This window comes from Stenella coeruleoalba (genome assembly GCF_951394435.1).
Source record: "Stenella coeruleoalba genome assembly, chromosome: X".
NCBI lineage: Eukaryota > Metazoa > Chordata > Mammalia > Artiodactyla > Delphinidae > Stenella > Stenella coeruleoalba.
Genome location: NC_137152.1, coordinates 3,629,312 through 3,649,906, shown reverse-complemented (window position 1 = coordinate 3,649,906; position 20,595 = coordinate 3,629,312). Strand labels below are relative to the sequence as shown.

The 20,595-nt window shown below is 37.9% G+C and overlaps 1 long non-coding RNA gene across 1 annotated transcript in view; it reads left to right on the top strand.

The window, feature by feature from the left end:
* Positions 1 to 4,075: 4,075 nt before the first annotated feature.
* LOC307180458 overlaps positions 4,076 to 20,595 on the top strand; it is a 40,730-nt gene continuing 24,210 nt past the window's right edge. Inside the window, exon 1 of the long non-coding RNA XR_013825738.1 lies at positions 4,076 to 4,170. This is a non-coding gene — a long non-coding RNA (uncharacterized lncRNA). The remainder of the gene's footprint in view (positions 4,171 to 20,595) is intronic.

The window sequence follows — 20,595 nt, the reverse complement described above, 5'->3', positions numbered from 1 at the left end:
GTATTTCTTAACTATGAACCCAACCTGAAGTGTCTCAAAAATTCATGACCCTATCCTTGGATCCAAGGGTCATTATTCTTGGTGTGAGCCATTTTCAGAGGTCTCATTACTCTCTCTTGAAATGAGTTAGGGAGTGAAACCAGTGAAAAGTTTGAATAACTTGTATTGGGGGTTTGGGGGAAAAGTATGAGGAAATAGCCTCTCTTCTGCCACCGGACATTATTGTGTGTACTGTGGATGTGTTGTATTCTTCTATGGTATGTGGTATGATGTGTAAGATTGCGACCGTCATCTTGAGAAAAGAAAGAAACTAGCTTGAGGATCGAGCTGACAGAATGGAAAGATGGAAGGAGTGTGAATCTTTGCAAATATCGTTGGGTCTCTGGATTTGTCACTCGGGAGCTCCCCTGATTTGACATGTAACACTTTGCGAGATAATACATAGTTCTAATACTCAGAGCCAATTTGAACTGGTAATTTTTGTTTCAGCCAAAGGCACTGCAGTCTGTACAAGTTCCATTAATGGAGTTATGTGTAATCTGGGTTGTAAGTTGAGACAAGTTCCTGGAGTCCAGATTGCTGGGAGTCTTGAAAGGAAGGAATTTTATAACGAGGACTAATTGAAGCTCTTAAACATTGGAGTGTTGCGTAGAAAGGAATACATATTTTGAGATGAACTAAAGGAAAGTGAGACAAAATGCAGAGAGATGAGTGAAAGCATTTATGCAATAATTGAAAATTCAAGTATCAAGAACCTGATAGAGGATGCAAATCTATGAAATGGAAAATAAGACAATGGGATAAACTCACTTGAATACAAGAAACCACAAGACAGAGTGAGTGGGGTAGGAGCAAAGAAAGGAAGAAAAAGTTTTAAAAAATTGTCCACAATTAGGTCTTTCCTTAAAACAATTCAATTTCTTAATATATTTTTAAGAAAGCATCTAATTTATAATTCAGATATTGTTGCAACTCAAATTATCAATATTTCAAAAAAACCCATTCAGCTTAGGGTCATTTTATTTCAAGGATTATTAATGCAGGTAAAATTCTCACAGTCAATAAATATGGATTTGATTAACAGAAACAGCTTTTCCAAAAACAAAATAAATTTCAAAGAAATTAAGTATCCTCAATGTTCTTAAACTATAAAAGGAAGATATCAATGAAGTTATTGTTCATTTTCTAAACTCATGGTGGAAAACAGTATATGGCCAGACATTGTGTTGAGCACCATGTATGTAAGGATGAAAAACACAGGGACCGCCTTCAAGCCATATACGATGTAAAGGTTAGGAGCCAAAAAAGAGTTGAAATACGAAATAGAAAATACTGTCATTTATGTGCATCTGGGTGTGAATGGACTACACAGAAATGTCGTCTAACCAAGCTTGGAGTGGGATAGTAGAGGGGATCAGGGCACAGCTAATGGAGTGAGAAACCTAAAGTGGGGCTTCCCTGGTGGCGCAGTGGTTAGGAGTCCGCCTGCCGATGCAGGGCACACGGGTTCGTGCCCCGGTCCGGGAAGATGCCACATGCCGCGGAGCAGCTAAGCCCGTGCGCCGTGGCCGCTGAGCCTGCGCGTCTGGAGCCTGTGCTCCGCAACGGGAGAGGCCACAACAGGGAGAGGCCCGCGTACCGCAAAAAAAAAAAAAAAAGAAAGAAACCTGAAGTGTGTTTTGAAGAATGACAGTGAATTCACAAGGAGAAGGGAGCCCATCCGTATGACATTCTTTTCAAGAATGAAGTTGTGTGCCTTGGCCTACTGGCATGGCTGAGACAGAAGTTAGTTGCTCCAGAAGGGAGCTAGGTAAGGCTACAGACATAAGCGTGGTCATATCAGAAGAAGCTTGTTATTCCAGAATGAGATGGCTTATCCTTTTTTTCCCCCCGCTTTTGGTTACAAATGAGACTTGGCTCCTCCGAAGTACATGTTGCATGTAGTTTCTTAAACATTTGGAATGCTTCAGGAGCATCTAAATAAGTACCGTTTGTTCTAGCGAAATCAACCCATTATTTTGGCCCTGGGGCTTGTGTGACCAAAGGATTCAGGGTTATCCCTGTTTTCAAATTTTTTTTTTTTTCTAGTCAGGAAATTTTAAAATGCAATTTTAATATTGTGGTTTCCTTCACCCCAGATTGAATTCAATCAAAGACTTCTTACGCTTTCATGATTTAAAAAAAAAAAACTGTGTATGTGTCCAATAAGTGGTTCAACATTTATGAGAGTTGATAAGCCCATCAGGGTCAATAAGAGCAAATTACTTGTACATATGTTAATATGGAATTATTTATGCAACTTTGATTTGTGTAAAATAAACCATTAACATATTTAATTTCAGCTTCAAGTGATACAGTTCTTTAAATAAGATCTGTAATCCCAAATGTTCTCACTTGTTATTTTTGCAAAGACCAGATAGAAATGTAACCATCTTCATCCTAAGTCAGTGGACTGACAGAGTAAACCAGCTCTTAGAAATAAAATTAAACTGAAAAATATTTTAATACCCCCTGCCAAGTATGATATTATAATATTAATGAAACTATTCTATGCTTTCCTAAAAGGACATCTATGAGTACAACTTTTCTACTCTGTCCCGATGTAAATCACATATGAATGCACTTTGTACATCTTTGTGATTAGAAAGTATGAAACCATAGTTGTGCAATTGCATGGATTCAAAAATTGGCAAGCGCTTTTTGTTTTCTTTAATTTTTCTACTTAGTTTTTGAACAGTCTGAACCTTGAAAGGATTTATCAGAAGATGAAAACTTTGCTTTTACAAAAATTTTTGCTGCCATTTGAAAACAGGAATCACCCTTCTTTAATTTAAGAACTTCGTGGTTCCCCGAATTATAAGCAATTATTTTTTTCTGACATTTCTGAAGGTATCGGCAAGGTTAGATAAGATATCATTATTTAAGCAGCAATTATTAGCGTCCTTTGAGTCACAAACACCTACGAGTATCTTATCAAAATGATTGACCTTGACCAGAAAAATGCGCATATGTGCCTTTGCACATAACACAATTTCCGGGATTTTCAACTCATATATGGATCGGTGGTTAAGAATGCCTCCTTCAGAAAGTAAATTATCCTCAGAGGAACAAGCTGCCTTTCTTTTTTTTTTAAATAAATTTATTTATTTATTTAGTTTTGGCTGTGTTGGGTCTTCGTTTCTGTGCGAGGGCTTTCTCTGGTTGCGGTGAGCGGGGACCACTCTTCATCACGGTGCGCGGGCCTCTCACTGTTGCGGCCTCTCTTGTTGAGGAGCACAGGCTCCAGACCCGCAGGCTCAGTAGTTGTGGCTCACGGGCCTAGTTGCTCCGCAGCATGTGGGATCTTCCCAGACCAGGGCTCGAACCCGTGTCCCTTGCATTAGCAGGCAGATTCTCAACCACTGTGCCACCAGGGAAGCCCCAAGCTGCCTTTCTTAATTTGAGAGAAAGAAGAACTTAAAGGGAAAACTACCAGCAAAGATTCACAATGGAAATGACATCTTACCAGCATTTACTGAATCCCTGTGCTTTAAGGAAAATGATTTCCAGGCATAAGAATTTTTCATGACCTTAGTTGTCATGAAGTTGTTATAAGAATCATGTACAATTCTGAATGCTCAAACAGAATTTTCTAAAGCTGGATGTTTCTTAGGTAGAAATCTTAGGTAGAATCTGATACCAGTGGATTCTTTCTTTGGTTCCTGGTGGGTACCAGAGTGATGGGCTGTCTTTTTGTCGTGTTGATGTTGCATTTTAGACTGTCTACCAAGTTCTGTTTAAGAGTATTGAACCAATAGATAACATGTCTATTGTAAGTAGTTTTAACTGGGTTCCACTTTACTTTGGACCGTTTTGACATTGTGTCCACTTCCTTGAGTTGCTTCATATTATAGCTTCTCACCATATTAAAATCAGACACAGTTAGATAATTCAGTTTCAGTTAGTTGGATTAACATGATGGTACAAAAACTATCCTTAAATGTATCCTTCTTAGAGTTGACCAGCACACCATACGGTCAATGATCTCCATGATTGTGATGCCGAGTTATCAAGAATACATGAAATTAAACTGGAAGGAAGCCTAAACGTCCATCAGAAACATTTTGTTCCATGAAAGAAGGCAGATATAAAAGAATACCTACTGGGTGATTCTACAAAGTTCAAGATCAGGTGAGACTAAGCCACGATTATCTTGAGATATAAAATTTTTTGGAAGTGGCCAGGAAGAACCTTCCTGGGATGATGGAAATATTTTATATTTTATTCTGTTGATGCGTCCATGGATACATCTGTTTGTCCTAATTCATGAAGCTGCATACTTAAGATGTATGCGTTCTATTGTGCATATATTGTATCTTCTTGAAATTCCATTATCTTTTAAAGATAATAAGTTAGCATCTGCTAAAATGTATCTATGGAAGCAGCAATTCCACAGGGTTTTAATAGGTGTTATGCAAGATATTTCAGGTATCAAATCACACCCAGTGGGATTAGTGTGCCCGACAATACATTTTGGGAAACACTCATTTAAATGGCTCTGAGTATTTAAAGAAGATATTAAATTATAACCTAGTTTTTAAGAAGTGTTTCCCTTCACAATGGTTAGATTTTGGAAAACTGGCTTGGGTGGAAGGGTTCAGTGACGAATGATTAAAAATGACACATTCCTGCAGAAAGATGGAGGAGAGATTTTAAATTTTCCTATTTGAACTATAAAACTCATTCTTAAAGTAAATCTCAGTGAACAGAACTGATCAAACGGTGGTACAAAATGTCTTTATTTGCTTCATCCACTAACTTAACAGGACATATATAATAGACTGGTATAAAAAAATCTGGTGGTTTATTTTCTTAATGATGCTACAAAAATCTATTTTTCTCTCTTAAAATTCACTGAGAACTGCACGCGCTCTGGCACAGGAAGAGGTGATTTGCCGATTCTTGACATGGACACCAGTAACGATACACCTGGAAATGTATGACATAATGAAATGTCATAGAGTACCTCATACATATCGAAATGCATGGCATGACTCAATTGCTAATCTAATTTGAATATCTTACCTATGTCGCCTGAAGAAAATGCACAACCTAAAAGTTGAGAATTATGTTTTATTAGGCAGGCATCCTGAGGACTTAAACCTGGGAGGAGCCAGGATATATAGGAATTTTTGCAACTAGGTACTTGGAACATTAAAAGAGTACTGTTTTGGGGGGTGTTTTTGTTTTTTTTTGTCTTGTTTTTTTAGTGCAAGCATTTTTATTTTTGCAACAAGCACAATAATGGTACTTAATTGAAAAGCAGTGAGGACAGACATATAGAGAGTATATGCAAGAAAACTCACAACCAAAGAGAGATGTCATATTCTCTTCCTTACTTTCCTTTGACCATGGGCAAAAGGAGCAGGCAGTTCACTTCTGCCTTTGCGTGAAGCTGATTGGGAGACAAGAAACAGTGTAGAGCCTATTACCTTGAGAGTTTGAAAAGATTACTGTTATTTAAAGAAAAACCAGACATCTCAAGCTAATGAATTTAGCACTTTCTATGTATGGGAAGATGCAAGAGTGTGGTCTCGTTGAAATCATTCCTTTGATACGCACCTTACCTATTGAGGGCCAGTACCCTGCTTTTCTCCATCCTGAATCCCCTCAGGGTGCACAGCTGGGGGCGGCTGCAGTGGCTGAGGGCTTGGTGGCTGCAACATCCTTTGTTTACTTATATGACAGGGGACAATTTTCTGTCCATACCTACAACGTCGTGAGAGCCTAGAAAAATACTGTCTTTCCATTTTGTAGATATCTTAATTGTGTAATTATTGGGGGAGAAAAACGTGAAACTTTCAACTCCTTAGAAACTATTACATAACATTGTGGGTCTCCTGAGAGCATCTTAAATTGGAGGATTCTGTGATATGATGGGTTAAATCTGTAGGGGTTCAGTTTTTAAGCCTACTCATTGCATGAAAATTCATGGAGGTGGATTTTTTCCCCTTAAACTCTCAGTACATGCTAAATCGGAAACCTTCAAGGCTTCCAAATGAGACCAAAATGCTTTGCGACACATTCTCAGCAAAGCCATGTGGGGTGAGGAGTGTGACAGACCCTTTTAACTTAATGATCTTTGTGTTGCCCCCTGCCGCTTGTCTCAATAGATTTTTCTCTGACGTTTGTAACTAGGACTGCAGTTCCATTTTTGTCTGCCGCAGGTACATAGGTCTGTTATTTATACCAGCTACAGCCTGCACTTGGAAAGAGGTCAGGGATCCATTCTCCCTGGAGTCTAAACACCCAGCTTACTCAGAAGTGATTAGTGATATCATAGTTGTCGTCACAAATTCAACAAGAAACCATTTAAGTCCTGTGGCTTCTTTTAGCATCAAATTAGAATCAAATGAAATATACGAGGCTGACATTGCTTGAATAAAAGTGCGATATAATCTAATAGAATTTGAATTCTGGAGCTAAACTCCTTCCCACCAATTCCCAGTAATTCCATCCATCTTTTGGCTGTGGGTTGACCCATAAAGACCGTAGTCATCTTTATGGTTTTTTTTTAACTCCTAAAACACAGCAGATCATGCCAATAGGTAAAAGAGTGTGTTTTATGAATCATTTGAAGAAAAATATAAACCAATGAAGCATGGAAACTTCCCCAAAGATATTGGTAGGATTCCGACTGGATTTTTTTTTTTTTTTCCTATTTGCGAGCTATTTCTCATTCTGAAATCTCAGATACATCACAGTAGTTACACTCCATTTACCTTTGGTTCTTAAATAGAATTTGTACTAGGTATTAAACCTTTTTTCTTTCATTGCCTTGTGTTTGAAAGAGGTAATTTGCTTTCAGGTTTTATCAAAAGGTATTGAACGTTAGGGGACTTCCCTGGTGGTCCAGTGGTTAGGACGCGGTGCTTTCACTGCCGTGGTCCCGGGTTTCGAGCCCTGGCCTGGGACCTAAGATCCCACCAGATGCAAGGCGTGGCCAAAAAAAATAATAATAATAATTTAAAAATATTAAATTAAAAACCATAAAAGGTATTGAATGTTGGATTCAAAAACGCATTTTTATTGAGATGCCTTTTGACACCCAGAAAATGCACTGATTTTCAGTGCTCAGTTGGACTTTTTGTCAATTTATGTGTTTATATCATAATCACCTGATATATGCACAGAATATTTCTATAATTCTAGAAAGTCCCTGTATACGACCATTCCCCATCAATTTACTCCCCACCAGAACCTAGCTTCTGTCGCTCTGGAAAAGTTTTCCCCATTCTTATACTTTTTATTAATTAGATAACATTATATGTTTTGTCATTTATTTTAAACTCAATACAACATTTCTGAGATTCATCATGGTGTTGTGTGTATCAACAGATCATGCATTTTTATTGCACGTTAGTACTGGCTTGGACAAATAGACTGTTTAACTTTTCTCCAAATGTTGGACATGTGGGTTGTTTCCAGGTTTGGGCTGTTACAAATATACGTTCTAGAAACATCCGTGCACATATCTTTGCATGGACATATTTCTTCATGTTACTGGGACTTGTTGAGTTGTAGGATTGACACACTTTTAACTTTGTAAAAAAATAATAGTTTTCCAAAGAGGTTGTCTAATTTTGTACTCCTTCAGCAAAGCAAGAAAATTCCAGTTGCTCCACAGTAGTCACCAACATGGAATCATCAGTCTTCATAATTTAGACTATTCTGGTAGATATGGTTTGAATTTAATGTTGAGCAAATTTTCATATGGTTATTGGTAATTTTTCTGTATTGAATTGTGAATTACACGTTTTAGTCCTTAACCATTTTATTGCATTTTTTACCCTTTATTGCTTGTTTGTAGGAGTTTATATTATATATATATAATATTTTATATATATTATGTCTAATTTTTATCAGTCTATGGTTAGCCTAAATATTTTCACAGTGGTCTCTGTGGTAAGAAGAAATGATCAATTTGATCGAATATAATTTTTCCGTTTGGTCTTTTATGGTTGGTTGTTTTTCTGTCCTGTCCAAGAAATCTTGCTACACTATGGGTAAAGTGAAATTCTTCTGTATTCTCTTCCAGAGTCTTTCTTTTAAATTCAGGTATATATCACATCTAGAATTAATTATTAGCTGTTGTGAGGTAGAAATCTACGTTCTCTTTTCCAATATCGTTTATTAAAAATGTTTATATATTCTTGAGTCTGTTCCTAAATATTCTGTTTCTTCCTGTGGTATACTTATCCATCTCACTATTACAGTGTTACTATACTGAAAGTAATATTATAGTATCTCTTGATGTCAGACGGTGTAAATCTTCCCTTTGTTCTCATTTTTCAATGTCGTAATATAACACATTTTTTATATGTTGCTGGATTCAACTGCCTAAGATTTTATTGGGCATTCTTGCCAATAGATTCATGAACTTACTGTTCTGTATTGTTGCTAGTTATTCATTTTATCAGGTTTGGTATCAAGGTAATGCTGACGTTTAGAACAAGAGGAAAAGTGTTCATGTTATTTTTCAAAAGTGTTTATGTGGTATTAGTGTCATATCTCCTTTAAATATTTTAGAGAATTTACCAGTAACTCTATTGGCTTGAAGGAAGTTTTTTATGGTATTTTAAAATTATTATGTTTCAGACTAATTTGGTAGTTATACATCTGTTTGAATTTTATTTCTCCTTATGTCAGTTTTGATAAATGGTGATATTTTTAGGAAATGTTTATTTTTATCTAAGTTTTTGCATTCATTACCATAAAGTTATTCATGGTGTGCCCTAATCATCATTTTCACATCTTTTATCCCTTTACCATTTCTGGCATTAGTAATATGTGTTTTCTGTGTTTTTCCTGATCACTCTTCATAAACATTTATCAATTGTATTAAATTTTCAGAAGAAAACATTTAATGATCTTGATATCTCTATATTGCATGTTTTCCAAAATATTAATTTCTACATTTGTTTTTATTATTTAGTTTCTTCAACTTTGGCTTCATTTTGCTCTTCTTTTTTATTTTATTTTATTTATTTATTTTTGCATGCTCTTCTTTTTTAGTTTGTTAATGTCAAATCTTACTTTACTGGTTTTATGCTTTTCTTTAAGTCCAAGTACAGTTTAGCTCCATCACACACATATTGATATGTGGTCTTTTCATCTTCAGATGTCAACATTTTCTAACTTTCTTGTCATTTCGTATTCATTCTCTGGGTTTTAAAAAATATTGTCTTAAGTTCCTAATATATGAACTTTCTCTGTTTCTCTTTGTCTCTCTCTCTCACACACACAGAGACAAAATACACAGAGATACCTCTTGCTTTGTTAAAGTGCCTTGGACATTTTCTACATATTTAATTGCAACTGATATAAAATTTAATATCCTTTTAGTCAGCAAAAATACTTAATATGATTGCAACGCTTTAATGGTTTTTGAGGTTTATAGTAAGGCATAGAACATCATGCTAGCAAATGCCCGGGTGCCCTTGAAAAGCAATATATATTCTAAACCATCGAAAAGACAACCCTCAGAATGGGAGAAAATATTTGCAAGGAAAGCATGTGACAAAGGATTAATCTCCAAAATATACAAGCAGGGCATGCAGCTTAATATCAAAAAAACAAACAACCCAATCCAAAAAGTGAGCAGAAGACCTAAATAAACATTTCTCCAAAGAAGATATACAGGTGGCCAACAAACACATGAAAGGATGCTCAACATCACTAATCATTAGAGAAATGCAAATCAAAACTACAATGAGGTATCACCTCACAGCAGTCAGAATGGAATCATCAAAAAATCTACAAACAATAAATGCTGGAGACGGTGTGGAGAAAAGGGAACCCTCTTGCACTGTTGGTGGGAATGTAAATTGATACAGCCACTATGGAGGTTCCTCAAAAAACTAAAAATAGAACTACCATACGACCCAGGAATCCCACTACTGGACATATACCCTGAGAAAACCGTAATTCAAAAGAGTCATGTACCACAATGTTCATTGCAGCTCTATCTACAATAGCCAGGACATGGAAGCAACTTAAGTGTCCATCAACAGATGAATGGATAAAGAAGATGTGGCACATATATACAATGGAATATTACTCAGCCATAAAAAGAAACGAAACTGAGTTATTTGTAGTGAGGTGGATGGACCTAGAGTCTGTCATACAGAGTGAAGTAAATCAGAAAGAGAAAAATAAATACCGTATACTAACACATATATATGGAATCTAAAAAAAAACAATAGTTCTGTGGAAACTAGGGGCAGGACAGGAAAAAGACGCAGACGTAGAGAATGGACTTGAGGACACGGGGAGGGGGAAGGGTAAGCTGGGACGAAGTGAGAGAGAGGCATGGACATATATACACTACCAAATGTAAAATAGATAGCTAGTGGGAAGCAGCCGCATGGCACAGGGAGATCACCTCGGTGCTTTGTGACCACCTAGAGGGGTGGGATAGGGAGAGTGGGAGGGAGACTCAAGAGGGAGGGGATATGGGAATATATGTATACATATAGCTGATTTACTTTGTTATACAGCAGCAACTGACACAACATTGTAAAGCAATTATACTCCAATAAAGATGTTTAAGAAAAAAATAAAGTTCCTGGATGTACTGTTACAAGAATGTCAATTAGTTATATTTTATTGATCACATAGTTCAAATCCTCCATATTTTTACTGAATATTTGTTTGGTCTGTGCTACTAAATGTGAATTTCTTTTTTCCTTTTTTTCCATTTAGAACAGCATTTTTCCTTTTTTTCCATTTAGAACAGCATTTCCTACATTTCAAACCTCCATCATTAACATCTTTTTTATTGCAAGTCTGTAAGAGAGCAATTTATAGTTTTTATTCTTTTGTCTTCCAGGCTCCCTTGTATAAATGGAATTGTTACATTGCATTGTTCTCATTGTTTCCCTGAATATAATGTGTCTTTATTCTCTGGCTGCTTTGAGGTTTATCTTTGATTTTCAACAGTGTGACTATGCAGTAGCCAGTATAGTTTTCTATGTAATTTATTCTGCTTGGTGATTGTCAAGCTTCTTGCCTTATTTGGGTGATGTATTTTATCAACTTTAGAAATTTTTTGGCCATTTTGCTTTCAAGTATTTATTCTGCCCCTTCTCATGTCTCGTCTCTTTCTGAAATACCAATTATACATATGTTTTAGCATTCGATGTTGTCCATCAGATGTCAGATGCTCTATTTGGTTTGTTTTCCACTCTTTTATTTAAAGTTTTTGTTGACCAGTTTGGATACTTTTCTGGTCTATGTCAAAGGTACATATACTTTTTCTTTTGCTATTCCAGTCTCCTGTGGAGTGAATCCAGTGAATATGTCATCTTCCATACCATAGTTTTTAATTTCCAGTATTTCTTTTTGGTGCCTTTTTATAATTTCCAAATCTTTACCAAAATACCTACTTTTTTAAAAAATTGAAATATAGTTGATTTACTATATGTATATACATCCATTTTCAGATTCTTTTTTCATTATAGGTTATTACAAGATATTGAACATAGTTCCCTGTGCTATATGGTAAATCCTTATTGTTTCTCTTTATTTTTTTTGTTTTGCCCATGCCATGCAGCTTGTGGAATCTTAGTTCCCTGACTAAGTATTGAACCTGGGCCCTCAGCAGTGAAAGCACCATGTCCTAACCACTGGACCACAAGAGAATTCCCTTGTTTATCTATTTTATATATAGTGGTGTGTATCTGCTAATTCAAACTCCTAATTTATCCCTCCCCACTCTTGCCCTTTGGTAACCATAAGTTTGTGTTCTATGTCTGTGAGTCTATTTCTGTTTTGCAAATAAGTTCATTTGTATCCTTTTTTTAGAGTCCACATATAAGTGATATCATATAATACTTGTCTTTCTCTATCTGACTTATTTCACTTAATATGGTAATCTCCAGGTCCATCCATGTTGCTGCAAATGTCATTATTTCATTCTTTTTTATGGCTGAGTAGTATTCCATTATATACACACACACACACACACACACACACACACACACACACACACACCACGTCTTCTTTATGCATTCATATGTCAATGGACATTTAGGTTGCTTTCATGTCTTGGCTGTTGTAAATAGTGCTGCTATGAACATAGGGGTGCATGTATCTTTTCAAATTAATGTTTTCATCTTTTCCAGGTATATGTCCAGGAGTGGAATTGCTGTATCATATGGTAACTCTATTTTTAGTTTAGTTTTTTTTTTACTTAATTAATTTATTTATGGCTGCATTGGGTCTTCGTTGCTGCGCGCAGGCTTTCTCTAGTTGCGGCGAGCGGGGGCTACTCTTTGTAGCAGTATGCAGGCTTCTCATTGCGGTGGCTTCTCTTGTTGCGGAGCGTGGGCTCTAGGTGTGCGGGCTCAGTAGTTGTGGCTTGTGGGCTCTAGAGCACAGGCTCAGTAGTTGTGGCGCACGGGCTTCGTTGCTCCATGGCATGTGGGATCTTCCCAGACCAGGGCTCAAACCCGTGTCCCCTGCATTGGCAGGCGGTTTCTTAACCACTGCACCACCAGGGAAGCCTTATTTTTACTTTTTTGAGGAAGCTTCATACTGTTCTCCATAGTGGCTGTATCAATTTACATGCCCACCAACAGTGCAAGAGGGTTCCCTTTTCTCCACACCCTCTCCAGCATTTATTATTTGTAGATTTTTTGATGATGGCCACTCTTAATGGTGTGATGTGGTAACTCATTGTAGTTTTAATTTGCATTTCTCTAATGGTTAGCAGTGTTGAGCCTCATTTCATTACCCTTTTGGCCATCTGTATGTCTTCTTTGGAGAAATGTCTATTTAGGTCTTCTGCCCATTTTTGGATTGGGTTGTTTGGGTTTTTTGATATTGAGCTGTATGAATTGTTTGTATATTTTCAAAATTAAGCCCTTCTTGGTCTCATTGTTTGCAAATTTTTTCTCCCAAATGATAGATTGTCATTTCTTTTTATTTGTGGTTTCCTTTGCTGTGCAAAAGCTTTTAAATTTGATTAGGCCCTATCTGTTTATTTTCCTGCTTGTCTATTTTCATTCTTCTGTTTGTCTTCTATATTAGTTCCATCTATCTATCTGTCTATCTATCTATCTATCTATCCATCCATCCATCTATCATCTCCCCCTACCTCTCTTTCTCTCTCTTTCTATCTTAGCTATCTTAAATACCCTGTCTGATAACTTTAACATCTTGACCATCTGTGAGTCTGTTTTCATTGACGATTTTCTCTTTTCAGCACAAATTACCCATTTTTATTTCTTTGGATGTCTCGTGATCTTTATTTTGCATATCAGTTATTTTGTATAAAAGAATAGTAGAGTGTGAAATACATAATCTTTTACTCCAGGGAAAAAACACACCTTTTTTTTTTTTTTTTTCTATCAAGCCCTTGGAGTATGGGGCCATGCCAATATGACCTCTAGTTTAGCTAAATTTATGCTTTTTGAAGCTTTGGTTGGATTTAATTTACTAATGGCTTCAAGCATTTTGAAAGCATGCTCCGGGCTTTCTTTTCAGCATCAATTACAGCGGAGCACTGGCATGATTTCATTCCATGGGTGGTCTCTCTTGTTTACGGCCCAGCATCAGCCAGCTTTTCGGTTTGCTAAGGGTTTCCCCTTTGTTTCCTTTCCCTTTGTTTCCTAGTCCTTCCCCTATATTTCTGTTTTGGAGAGACCTCTCTCTGTACTGAGGCTCTTCCTACAGCCTTTAGAGGACAGTTGCTTCACAGTGTGTGAAGACCAGGGATGCTTCGGAGAATTTCTGTTAGGTCTCATCCCATACTCCTGCCTTTGGAATGTGGCTACATAGTACCTGCGTGAGCCTGAATGCCTCGTAGAGGATATATAGCAACTCTCTTGCTCTGCCCCAGATAAGTATGTGTAGCAAAAACCTGCTGTTAAGAGTTAGCAGGGAAGGATTTCCCTGGTGGCGCAGTGGTTAAGAATCCAGCTGCCAATGCAGGGGACACGGGTTTGAGCCCTGGTCCGGGAAGATCCCACGTGCCGTGGAGCAACTAAGCCCGTGTGCCACAACTACTGAGCCTGCGCTCTACAGCCCGTGATCCACAACTACTGAGCCTGTGTGCCACAGCTGCTGAGGCCCGTGAGCCTAGAGCCTGTGCTCTGCAGCAAGAAGCCACCGCAGTGAGAACCCCGCACACCGCAATGAGGCGTAGGCCCCGCTCGCCGCAACTAGAGAAAGCCCACGCACAGCAACGAAGACCCAATGCAGCCAAAAATAAATAAATAAATAAATAAAATTAAGAACTTAAAAAAAAAGTTAGTGGGGAGACGTGGATAGACCTAGAGACTGTCATACAGAGTGAAGTACGTCAGAAAGAGAAAAACAAATATCGTATAATATTGTTTATATGTGGAATCTAGAAAAATGGTACAGATGAACTTATCTGCAAAGCAGTCATAGAGTCACAGGTGTAGAGAGCAAACTTATGGTTACCAAGGGGGGAAGGGGGGTGGGGTGAACTGGGAGATTGGGATTGACATATATACACTACTGTGTATAAAATAGGTCACTAATGAGAACCTTCTGTATAGCACAGGGAACTCTACTCAATGCTCGGTGGTGACCTAAATGGGAAAGAATTCTAAAAAAGAAGGGATACATGTATACGGATAAGTGATTCACTTTACTGTACAGCAGAAACTAACACAACATTGTAAAACAACTATACTCCAAAAAAATTAATTAAAAAAAAGGAGTTAGTGGGAAATGCACAGTCCCTTTGGGGCACACTCATACACATGGTTATGTACTTATACATAAATTCATACCTGTGAATGTACCGTGAAGTCTTTTATATTTACGACATTAGGTAAGGTCCAACAAATGGATATTGAAGGTCCAATAATGGAAACCTTTCCCTTCGTTTGTAGTATTATATGACTGAGCAATACAGAAGAAAGAGGCTCAAGTTTCCCACCATAGACCCTTCCATTTCCCAGACTATTTTGTCATCCCTGCTCATTCAAGTCTCTATAAAGTTACATTAATAGGTTTTATTCAAAATTCCTATCTTAGGAAAGCATTCAGTCCTTTGTAACCTCACGTTATTAAAATGTCCAAACAATTATATTTTTACAGTGATGGCAGGTGGCATATTTGACTTTATAAATTGAAGGATGCATGTGTAGAGTGAAGATAAAGGTATTAAGAATTTTCTCTTGAAGAAGAATCTCTTGGGAATTACAGTGTCTATGATCCTTTCTATTGAGGAGCAGGTAGAAACAATGCCCTCCTGGCTCAGACACTGTGAAAGTGAAAAAGACATTTTCCCAAGACCGGAGGTTGAACTGATGTCTCCTCCATGCAGTCGCCCACTTTCTGACATTCCTAACTGAATTCTCGATACTTTATACTTTTATTTTAACACAACCATTGCCTAATACTCTTCCTTGTTTGATGAAATTTGCCTAGCCAAACGTCCATCGGTGGTGTTTCTTAACCTGCTGCTGTTAAAACATCAACGATTATCATTTAGTTTGCCCTTTCTTTGAGTGATTCCTTCAGGGAGCGTTCATCTTCCTGGTTCTTCCAGTTCTAGGCTGGGCTGAGTTGCCTCCTGGCTTTGGCCAGTCCACATCAGACACTTTCCTCCTGGAGGCTGGCTCGCAGTTGCTTGAGGGATTCCTTATGTACGATGGCCTGGATGGAACAAGGAACAGCAAAGATTCAGGAGACAGAAGGGGAAATAGACTCCACCTCCTTATACAAGGAATATATATTGAAAGGACACGGATACAGAAAAGGATGAAAAAGCATGACCAAGATTATAATCAATCTACCAGGCTGTGTACCCCCTTAGACCAGCTGGTATTCTTGACCAACTCATACCTTTCACTTCTGTACTCCCTACCTCATTTCCATGCTCTGGTTCATCCCAGATTTCCCTGTTTATTCTAACCTCTCCCTGGTGTGAAACGTATATCCCTACTAGTCCCCAAATACGATTTTGTGGTTTGCAAGTTTCCATTCAAAGGGCAATCTTATCAGTGGTGTTGTCCTTGTAGTTAATACATGATTTAGAGTGAAATCATTCAGGTGGATAATTTAAATCTGTTGAAGAGCTGACAGTTGGTCCTCAAAAATGACCCTTAGCTCTCACACATGAGCTGGTCTGCTTTATGCCCTAATTACTCTTTCAGTTGTTAGCAAGTAGTAAGTTAACAGTGAAGTATGATTTTCAGTGGATTCTGAGTAGTACCCATGTAATAGAGAAATCAAGCTGGACTTTGGTGCCCATTTTGGTCTTATTCATAGACTAGTAGCTGAAGCATTGTATGCCCAGGTTGATGTTCAACTGAACATTATACATCGCTAACTTCTTGCTGGTCCTGGGATAGGTGCCTTCTTTCTGTCTGAGGAGAATATTTCTTAAAGTTGTGACATAGCTATCCAAACATCCTTGGAATGCAGGTTGGTAAATCATTCTTTTGCAGATTTTTCAAGGACCGTTTTCATATCCTCTTGAAAAAGAGAAGCTCATGCCATTCAGAAATGCATGGTTTGGATGATTTAAATGGTCAATGAGTTAAATTAGATATTCCTTTGATACGTTTGGAGAAATCCTATTTTTCTTTCTCACATTGACAGATCTCGCCTTCCGAAGTAGATTAAAGGACTGAGTCATTGACTGGAAGACTTTGCCTAATTAAAGATGGACTTACATGGAGGGTGGATCCAGGGAGAGATTAGCCTCTGTCTTAAGAGCAGTCTTTTGGAAAAGGGGATTAAGTCCAAGGAAAATTGAGGAGGGGATGCTATAGTCTAATACTTGCTTTCTCAGGTAATGTTTCAGACTACCTAGTAATGTTTTCTTTAAGAACTTAAAAGCAACAGCTGGCAAGTAATAGAAGGAAAATGGAACATTAGTATGACAGCCATTGCTGGCCCCAATTCTGAAATCATGAAAAGTATTCCCATTAGGTAAGCTACTTACATCAATTTACTGCCTGTGACACGGAGAATGCATAAGCCTTTTCTCTTTTCTAAGACCTGATTTTTATAAAGGCCAAAGCTAAAATGGTTGACACACACTGGCGCATTAAGAAGACTTGAGATAGATTACACATGCATTAATTTCGCTCGTAAGATTTCCTGGAAACGCACTTGTAGATCCTGGTCACTGATGTGCTCTCTTGCCTTGAAGTGGCCACTTGTTAGGGCAAAAGTGCAGGTTGATATTCTATGCAAGGTACTAAGAGTAAAGGCCACTCCTTGAAAATATGTGTAAATTACTTCCAAAAACATTTATGGCCACTCTATTTGTCACCTTTGCTATCAGTTTTTCAACCTGACCTCACTTCTGAATTCTGAAAAGGATGGTCGACATGGGCTAGTCTGATCCACTCTGCTCCAGCCTGTAACTAGGGTCAAGTTTGTAGTTTGTTTCCGGTATGTCCTTTCTGTATTCCTCCTGGAGCCCAGGCGAGAGGTGGCAGTGGCATACCACTGGAACTCAAGGATAATTCTACCAGTGCTGGCCTTTTTTTCACCCTTACATGACAAGGTTGTAGATATACAATTCATGGCAAGGAAGTGGAAAAAATGGAACAGATCATGGAATCTTCCATAAGCACTTTCTCATGTAACTTGGATGATAAAATATTCGCTGATCAACGAGAGTCAAACATACACTTACCTTCTGAGAGATGGATGGATAAGGGGACATCACAGAGGATTAGGTTGAAGTCACTGAGTGAACGGTTCTGAGTCAAGCATGAGACAGAGAAAAGTCCAAGGCAGGGGCATTGACCCAACCCTTCCATGGATCTAAACATGAACACGTGAACTGATGGAAAGGGAAAGGGGGATTTCTACAAGAGAAGGATGTATTATACAAAATATGGAAGCTCAGAGGTAGAATGATGTTTCAGAAGGAGCCTAGGATTCAAAGTTGGAAGATGAACGTTGGGATACTAGGTCTGCTTTCATCAAGTAATTCCACTGGGACTCAGTGTTTTTCATATCAGATGTCCATGAGAATAGTAAATCTGGGTGAGATGACGCTCTAGGGTTTACGTACTCTAAAGCAGGACTCACAGTTTGATGGAGGAACTGGTAAATTATACTTACGATACTGAGACCCCTAGAGCTTCATGAGTTTGCTGACGTCATTCTGGAAGTTAATGGAACATCCAAACTATGGAACTGATGCTTCCTGATGCCTTTAAAGAAGGCAAACGATCACACCTGGAACTCCGGATAATTCTAGAAAATACCATGTGTTCTGCTTGCCAGGACTTTTCTTTATACAACTTTTAAGACAGAGTGTGGGGACTTCCGTGGTGACGCAGTGGTTAAGGATCTTGCCAATGCAGGGGACGTGGGTTCGAGCCCTGGTCCAGGAAGATCCCACATGCTGCGGAGCAACTAAGCCTGCGCGCCACAACTACTGAAGCCCGCGCGCCTAGAGCCTGTGCTGTGCAACAAGAGAAGCCGCCGCAATGAGAAGCCCACGCACCACAACGAAGAGTAGCCCCCACTTGCCGCAACTAGAGAAAGCCCGCGCACAGCAACGAAGACCCAATGCAGCCATAAATAAATAAATAAATATATTTTTTTAAAAAAAAGAGAGACGGAGTGTGAGTACTTTGTCATTAATCTCCCACTGTATTGATTTGGATGTAATTCTGTGACAAACATATCCTGCTAGTATAGTCTGGTGCAATTTACCATTTCTTTTGTTTTTCTAGCTTCACGGCGGTATAACTGACAAATAAAAATTCTATGTGTTTAATGTGTACAACATGATGATCTGAGATACGTATCCATTTGAAATGATTACCACAATCAAGCTAATTAATGTATCCATCACCTCACTTAGTTACGATGTTTTCATGTGTGGTAAAACCCCGGAGATCTACTCTTTTGGTAAATTTCAAGTACACAGTGAAGTATTATTAATTACAGCCACCATGCTGTACATGAGATTGCTAGAACATATTTCTCTTGCATAACTGGAACTTTTTATCCCTTGACCAGTATCTTCCCATTTCTACCAGCCCCCAGCCCCTGGAAACCACCATTATACTCTCTGCTTCTCTCTGTGGCTCAATTTATTTTTAGATTCCACATGTAAGTGAGATCATGCAGTATTTGTTTTTCTGTATCTGGCTTATTTCACTTAGCATAATGTTCTCGTGGTCCCCCAATGTTGTCAGAAATGTCAGGATTTACTTATTTTTAAAGACCCAATAATATTCCATTGTGTGTGTGTCTATCTATTATCTGTCTATCATCTATATCTATCTATGTTTCTAAATGTCTATCTTATCTATCTATCTACTATCTATCTTATCTATCTTTGTATCTACCTATCAATCAACGTATCTATCTCATCTTTGCTTTATCCATCCATCCATCCACAGACACTTCGGTTGTTTCCACGTCTTGGCTATTGTGAATAGGGCTGTGATGAACTTGGTAATGCAGGTACCCCTTTGAGATCCTGATCTCATCACCACTCCTTCTTCACCCCTTGGTATTAAACCGTCAATCTTGCTAGATCAGACGATACACCACTTGCATATAGATCTGGGATATTAATGCTTTCCTGTAATGGATAGCTGCCTCTGATATCTTTCCTTAAATGTTTGTCCAAACCTTTTAGAAACACTGCGATTGCTAGATTGCTTTGGAGTTCAGCTGCATATTACACCAATCTAAATGAAGTTGCTTGCAATGGACTAAAGAATGTGGTAGAACCAGTTGTTTTCTGCATTTTTGTAAGAAGCATTTTCAACTTCATCCACTCCTTCCACTTACAATGACCTTGAGCATCATTGCCTACTTTTGTGACAGCCGACGTGCATTTTCCAGGTGAGACGTTTAGAAATGACTAACCTTGCAGGTGGATGACAGGACATGTTATAAATGAAGACAGAAAAGTGCCACCTTTCACATTTTTTAAAATTTCACACATGTCTCCTACAAACCTGAGAGTTAATTAGACTTTCATTTTGTCAGCAGTTTTCTTTTTCCAGGAGAGAAGCAAATTTGAAACTAAAGACAATGTTCTTTTGGCAACTTCCAGAAGGATGGGAGATTTCAAAGTCTTGCATCTTTTCAAGACCCCTCTATATATGAGTGTGTTCATGATGTATGAATTGCAGCTGGAAAAATTAGCATTAATGGATAGATTTCAAAATTCAACTGAAGATATTCTAAAGGATGCGTTTCATTGTGTTCTTACTAAATTGGAGGACGGTAAGGCCATATGGAAAAAGGATATATTGTATATAATATACAGGTATTTCCAGATAACACATCCTATTATCAAAAACAAATCTGCATAATGGAAAAAAGATAAAGTGAGGCAAAGGACTGTTATTTTGCAGAAAAAATAATTAGAGTCAAATCAGGTAATTATTGTCATCAGATATAAATCTTCCAATGTGAAAGGAGTCTTAGAAACTGTTTTATCCAGCCGACTTAATGTACAGATGAGAACACTGAAGACAAAGGTTGTGTTGTATTTTTATTCTCAATAATAAAAATAATTACTGTTCAGTAGTTTTTTCATTTTATAACTGTATTTCTCCAAAAGTTATGCCCATTTTTAGT